Source organism: Vigna unguiculata, unplaced genomic scaffold (genome assembly GCF_037176805.1).
Source record: "Vigna unguiculata cultivar grain cowpea cultivar isolate G323 ecotype 2 unplaced genomic scaffold, ASM3717680v1 ptg000203l, whole genome shotgun sequence".
Taxonomy (NCBI): domain Eukaryota; kingdom Viridiplantae; phylum Streptophyta; class Magnoliopsida; order Fabales; family Fabaceae; genus Vigna; species Vigna unguiculata.
The window spans coordinates 35001-42500 of NW_028196840.1; the positions used below are offsets into that span (position 1 = coordinate 35001).

At 30.0% G+C, this 7500-nt stretch overlaps 4 non-coding genes across 4 annotated transcripts; 2 read left to right on the forward strand and 2 right to left on the reverse strand.

Annotated features, from left to right (window-relative positions):
- Positions 1 to 1776: 1776 nt before the first annotated feature.
- TRNAT-GGU (transfer RNA threonine (anticodon GGU)) lies at positions 1777 to 1848 on the reverse strand. Its single transcript has one exon. It is a non-coding gene; the product is annotated as a tRNA-Thr (tRNA).
- Positions 1849 to 2789: 941 nt separating this feature from the next.
- On the forward strand, positions 2790 to 2873 carry TRNAY-GUA (transfer RNA tyrosine (anticodon GUA)). Its single transcript has one exon. It is a non-coding gene; the product is annotated as a tRNA-Tyr (tRNA).
- Positions 2874 to 3330: 457 nt separating this feature from the next.
- On the forward strand, positions 3331 to 3404 carry TRNAD-GUC (transfer RNA aspartic acid (anticodon GUC)). Its single transcript has one exon. It is a non-coding gene; the product is annotated as a tRNA-Asp (tRNA).
- A 2146-nt stretch (positions 3405 to 5550) lies between these two features.
- On the reverse strand, positions 5551 to 5621 carry TRNAC-GCA (transfer RNA cysteine (anticodon GCA)). Its single transcript has one exon. It is a non-coding gene; the product is annotated as a tRNA-Cys (tRNA).
- Positions 5622 to 7500: the final 1879 nt, after the last annotated feature.

The following is a 7500-nucleotide window of genomic DNA, read 5'->3' on the forward strand; positions in this document are numbered from 1 at the left end:
ATAAAGTATTTTCTACGGTTGCACCATGAATAGCGCATAGTAGTGCAGCGCCCAATACACCAGCAACTCCCATCATATGAAATGGGTTTAATGTCCAATTATGAAATCCTTGGAAAAAGAGGATGAATCGAAATATAGCTGCTACACCAAAACTTGGAGCAAAGAACCAACCAGACTGACCCAGTGGATAAATAAGGAATACAGAAACAAAAACAGCAATTGGACCTGAGAATGCGATTGCATTATAAGGTCGCAATTGAACAGATCGAGCAAGTTCAAATTGACGTAACATGAAACCTATTAATCCGAAAGCACCGTGGAGAGCAACAAAAGTCCACAGACCGCCTAACTGACACCAACGGGTAAAATCTCCCTGTGCTTCAGGACCCCACAGTAACAACAAAGAGTGTGCTAAACTATTAGCGGGAGTGGAAACTGCAGCGGTTAAGAAGTTGCAGCCTTCTAAATAAGAACTTGCCAAGCCGTGAGTATACCATGAAGTTACAAAGGTCGTACCTGTAAACCAACCCCCCAAGGCGAAATAGGCGCAAGGAAAGAGTAATAGACCGGACCAACCCACAAAAACGAAACGGTCCCTCCGCAACCAGTCATCCATAATATCAAATAAATCATTTTCATCTTTGGTAAATTTACCAAGAGCTATAGTCATAGCGATCCTCCTATTCAACTACTTCAACCATTTCCCAACACCTCATAGAGCATTTTCAGAGATGGGACGGACCTTGATCATTTATCTCTATTCATTTCTCTCTCTATATATATATAGAATATATAAGTATACTTTCCCTTGTTTTCTAATCGGTTTCGAATAAAAAATCATTTATGGGTCTATTGATATCTAGGGCAAATCCATGAACTCGATGTGGTTATTCCTTATCTATTCTTAAAAATCTTCCAAGTCATCAATCATAAAATCTGCTATGACTCCAAAATCCGATAGAAATTTTTTTTTCAGAACTGTTCAAGAAACAAATGATCCCCTGTTTCACTTCTTATACCTAGCGGATCTTCAGACATATTTCTCTCCTTTCATCAAAGAAACTTATTCTTGAAGTTTGGTTGTGAATTGACTTCTATTTTGTCTAGGAAACTACTGTAGGATCATAGGTTTTCTAAATTTCTATTTCATTTACAGTTTTTTCTTTAGTATTTCATTTTTTTTTATAAATACTATAATAAAAAGAAAAAACTGTAAATGAAAGTTTTTGTCTCATATATATGAATTGCTGGAAAAATATCGTACACATCGATATGAAAAGAAACTATTTGATATGTGAAGACATAATTTAATGTATTTTTCTATTATTTCTATAAGATTCTATCTAATCTTATAGAAATAATAGAAATTTATGGAAAAAAATATGTTTCATTTTAATTTTAAAAAAACTTGTTTGGTGGAACTTGAAATTCGTATTAAGGCCCTTCTGAGTAAAGAAAAGGCATAACCTTTTTTCTTAGTTCAGAAACAAGAAGATTTCATTGGAAATATTCAGAGATTCTTAGGGAGTCTAAACGAAAAAAGTCTTAAAAAGAAAAAAAATTGTTCGAATTGAATCTTTATCAAATTTGAATATCAGAATAGTAGATATAAATATAATTCAACGGGTTAGGTCCACTTACTTTTTTTTATTTTTCCATTATTGAATTTTACACTTTTTCTTTTTTATTACAAATAGAAACTTTTTCAAAATATCAAGAATCTTTTTATTCTTCCTTCAAATAGAAAGACTATTGCTTTTGAAAAAAAAAGTAAAAAGCCCCTTATCGGATTTGAACCGATGACTTACGCCTTACCATGGCGTTACTCTACCACTGAGTTAAAAGGGCCCTTTTTCTTTCTTTCAATTTCTAAATAAGGAACTAGCATGACTAGTACATATATTTGTTACTGTGTATACTTATTCTATAAATTTATATAAATTATTTCTATAAATTTATATAAATTATATAAATTAAATGATATAAATGGGATTAGAATACATGTACATCAATATCTATTATTTGTATAATGACTCATCAAAGAACAAAAAATTGGATTTACCTAGTGAATAGAATATAGTTAAAAAAAAGAATTGATTAAGATTGGATTTGATCCATATCAAATATATTATTTCAAAATGGATTCTTGAAGTCATTCTAATCATAACACTAAATTCTTTTTATTGATACATAAATGTACTCACAAAATAAAATATTTCATCGAAACATTGATAAAATCGAATCATTGATAAAATGGATTCAATATGTTCTGTCCCTAAACCAAATTTTTATTTTTTTATTGAAAAATTCTATTTTCCAAAGTTTTTTTTCTTAGTATTAGATATAAATCTACCTATCGAATCTTAGTATTAGTAATAAATGATAGAAATGAAGTTTTAACCTCTCGTCCTTTGCAACAAACGAATCATTCCTGTGAAGAATTTTCTCTTTATTGGAACATTACTTCTTTTTTTTTCTTATTATGACTGGAATAAAAAAATTTAGAAATATAAATGATTAATAAAAAATTTCTATGGAATTATGAAAGAACGAAAAATATTTTTTTTTATCGAATCATATCATTATATTGACAATTGCAAAAAACTGTTCATACTATGAACGTAGTATAATGGCGGTCGGGCAAGTATGCCCCCATCGTCTAGTGGTTCAGGACATCTCTCTTTCAAGGAGGCAGCGGGGATTCGACTTCCCCTGGGGGTAGGGTGTTACGAAAGGAAGTTGATCAAAAATTTTCAATAAAAACTGAAATGTATTCTTCCTATTGTGCTGGGTCGATGCCCGAGCGGTTAATGGGGACGGACTGTAAATTCGTTGGCAATATGTCTACGCTGGTTCAAATCCAGCTCGGCCCAAGAATTTGCCGATCCACTATGAAATTCTATAACCCATTTATAGTTCTCTGGAAATGACTGATGTGCTATGATACGGAAGAATCAAAATATTAAACATATCTAAGGTTATTTCTTTTTTTTCTGTATTCCATATTTCTTTCCACAAATTCAAAATCTTGTTAATAATCGGTATTCATGTCAAGATCTGTAAGTAGAAAATATAAGGAAAAATTGAAAAAAAAAATATTTTTTTTTCATTGATTCAATTTTCAATCGATTTGTTAATAGAATAAGAATAAGAAACGGATTACGAGTAATTTGTGTCGATCTCACTAAAGTGGATATCGATATACATATCAATATATAAAAAAATGCGCTTTTTTCATTTACAACAAAAAGGTTCGAATCCGAAATAGAAAAAGAAAAGGTTTGACAGAAACGGTCCGTAAAAATATTTATACAGTACACCCCTTTCCCTGGGATTGTAGTTCAATTGGTCAGAGCACCGCCCTGTCAAGGCGGAAGCTGCGGGTTCGAGCCCCGTCAATCCCGTTGGATATAAATCCAAAAAAATAAAAAATAAATTCCTTTTTTGTGTATTTGTAGGGAATCAAATTGATAAACAAAATTTTATTTGGGGCCCCCCCCTGCTTTTTCATTTGTTTCGCCGAAAAAGGAAGGAAAGGGATTTTGGACTTTCATCAAGAATAAATGTTTTTTTGTTTTATTTAGTATGGATAAAAGATCTTCCTATGTTATACTATTTCATGAGTTGATTTGATAGCTCAGATTTTGTGATTCATGATATTGATCCGATTTGATATCATTGAAATCCAATTTATACCATTGTTGAAAGAGTTGAACATTTCTATGGGATTAAATCCCGAATTTTTTTTTTAGAAATTTAAGAGAAATAGAACATAATAAAGATTATGGAAGTAAATATTCTCGCATTTATTGCTACTGCACTGTTTATTCTAGTTCCTACTGCTTTTTTACTTATAATTTATGTAAAAACGGTAAGTAAAAGTGACTAATTTCACTGAAATATGATTTCTTCATTTTTATGAATGATTTAAAAAAATGATCGTACAATCAGCGTAATCCAGATAGTAGAAATCAATTTGATTTCTACTATCTGAGAATTGCGTCCAATTTTTTTTTTCAGATTCTTTTTACAAACAATTCCGGTATCTTAGGAAAAAAAGGGGGTAAAAAAACAGGAATGGTTATTACACGGTCCGCCATTTTCCATATATATATATATCTATATAACCAGGTTAAGCGTCAGTTCATCGAAATAGAAATTTTAAGAAAAATTTGATTGGAATAGGAATCCATTTCTTCTTCTTTTTGATTCCCTTGTTTTTCTCAAAATAGGAATATGGGAATAATGAAAATATTTGTTTGATTGAAAGAGTATTTTCAATTCCTATAAGATACATAGAATACATTACACTACTAAAATATAATAGAATCAAGATAGATTTTCTATTTGAACTCAATTAATTAGTATTAGTTTAAATGAAATATTTTCATTCAATAGTTTCGAAATTCAAAAATTCAGGTAGAAATCAACAAGGTTACTTGGATCCCTTAACTCAATTTTTAGTATCCCTATAGCCCACTTCTTCCCCATACTACGAGGGAAAGGGAAAATGAAAAAACTACCATTAAAGCAGCCCAAGCAATACTTACTATATCCATGTAAATTTTGTCTCCTATCTCTATAAATATGAAGGAACTATTTCATTATTTTTTCAAATTTTTTATTCTATTCTTTTTTTTGTATTATTCGCTAAAAATACTATACTATAATAGTGGAATTGCTATTACAGAGTCAAAAAAAGGATTCTGGGCTAACATCATTCACGAAAAACAAGAATTCATTCTATTTATTAGTTATTAGAACATCTAAAAAGTTTTTTTTGATTATTTTTAGTAAAATCATAAAACATTAAACATAAAAAAATTATAGGAAGTTATAAGTCAATGAATGTTACTACCAGGTGGGAATATTAAGATTTCTCTTTTATCATTTCCTTAAGGATTTCATAAAAAAAGAATCAAGACAGATTCATTTGCATACTTATACTCTTCTTTCTATTTGAAATAGTCCCTTAAATGTCTCCCAATTCGTTCTCTAAAATAATTAAAAAAACTTTTTTTCTTTTCTATTCGATTTTAGAATCAAAACTTTTTAATTTTATTAGAATATAGAATATGAAAATCTAAAGAATACTTTTTTTGAATATTACGAAAGCGAATTAGCTAAATTAAAGCTATTAAATAGAATTGATCTAAATAAATAATATTGATAAAATGTGGAAGCACTCATAAACTTTAAATTAGTCTGTATAGAAGGTTTTTCTTCTGCCTTTTCTCTACCTAAAAATGGACTTTCCTATCCGACTTATTCTTAATCCAATCTAATAAAAGACCCAGTCAGGAGACAGACACTACAATAGTTGTGTAGTGAACGAACTATCATTTCTAAATTTATGGATTCCTTTTCACTACTAGAATCTTTCCTTGAATTCGAGACAAAAATATTTACAACATTTTTTAAGCTACTGATGCTTATAATTTCGAATCAAACGCAATTCTCAAGACTCCTTTTCCCTCGCTTGCTTCTGTTGGAAAAAAAGTTTTCTAAAAAAACGTAATATAATCTTTCATTTACAGTTTCTTATCGATCAGGCGACACCCGGATTTGAACTGGGGAAAAAGGATTTGCAGTCCCCCGCCTTACCACTCGGCCATGCCGCCAATAAAAATATAGATATGAAGTTTTTGAGAATACTCCCCCCTTTTCTTTCTATTGAAAAATTGAAAAACAATCTTGAGACAAATCGCAACCGTTAACTATTCTTTTATGAATTATTCTTGAATATTTGAATAGAAATTTTTTTTTCTTAATGAGATCAGAAAATAAAAATTGATACATAACCAATCAATATTGCTTTTTTTTTTAACTTTGTTCATTCTAATTATAACAGCAACTTTCAATATATGTAAACCCTAGAATATCAATTTGATCTGTTACACAGATATTATCTAATCGAGTATCTTATCCATATCTATATAGATATAGAATACCAATACTATACGGTATTTTCAAGAAATTATCGTGCTTATTCTTTTTTTACAATTTTCAATAGAAAATTTGTAAAAATTCACACAACATGTTATGTGTTTGTTATCCTGAACAAATATGACTGCAATAAAGTTAGAGACAGATCTATAGCTGCAGTTAAATATATGCATGTTTCAAAAATACAAGCCTTATTACATTACACATAACATACTCTAATCATATTCTCCCCAATTCTCTCCAAAATACTTCACTTCAAAATATATCTTTTCTTGACAATTTCGAATGGATTTTTTTTTGTATCCAATTGAATTTGAATATGTAATATCATAATAATGATAGAAATGAAATGCATTTTTTTAGATTCCTAAAAAAAATATTGAAATGCCCGTAGAAATTTCCAATCCTTTTTTAGATTAGACTTTCGATTCTATCTGTTTGTTTTGTTGCAAATTCCTTCGAAGTTGAGTATCAAATTCTAATATTTCTTTCTCTTTTCATAATAGGTATTTCATACACTAAGAAATATTTGATACACGGGATTAGGTAAGATTTCATGTAATTCAGTATAAAGAATAGAAATTCCAATATTGCTAAATGGATTCATGTGATTTGATGAAGCATGACAGCAAATCGTGGAATATTTTTCGATAAAATTCACGGGGAAATTGAAAATGCTTGGGAGTGAAAATGAAGAAATGTCTACACTACCTGGATTGAATCAGATACAATTTGAAGGGTTTTGTAGGTTCATTGATCGGGGCTTAACAGAAGGGCTTTTTAAGTTTCCAAAAATTGAGGATACAGATCAAGAAATTGAATTTCAATTATTTGCCGAAACATATCAATTATTAGAACCCTTGATAAACGAAAAAGATGCTGTATATGAATCACTTACATATTCTGCTGAATTATATATATCCGCGGGATTAATTTGGAAAAGTAGTAGAGATATACAAAAACAAACTATTTTTGTTGGAAATATTCCTCTAATGAATTCTCTGGGAACTTCTATAGTAAATGGAATATACAGAATAGTAATCAATCAAATATTGCAAAGTCCTGGTATCTATTACCGTTCAGAATTGGACCCTAACGGAATTCCGGTCTATACTGGCACTATAATATCAGACTGGGGGGGTAGATTAGAATTAGAGATTGATAAAAAAGCAAGGATATGGGCTCGTGTGAGTAGGAAACAGAAAATATCTATTCTAGTTCTATCATCAGCTATGGGTTCGAATTTAAGCGAAATTCTAGAAAATGTTTGTTATCCTGAAATTTTCGTGTCTTTCCTAAATGATAAGGATAAAAAAAAAATTGGGTCAAAAGAAAATGCCATTTTGGAGTTTTATCGACAATTTGCTTGTGTTGGCGGAGATCCGGTATTTTCTGAATCTTTATGGAAAGAATTACAAAAAAAATTTTTTCAACAAAGATGTGAATTAGGAAAAATTGGTCGACGAAATATCAACCAAAAGCTTAATCTTGATATACCCCAGAACAATACATTTTTGTTACCGCGAGATATATTGACAGCTGCGGATCATTTGA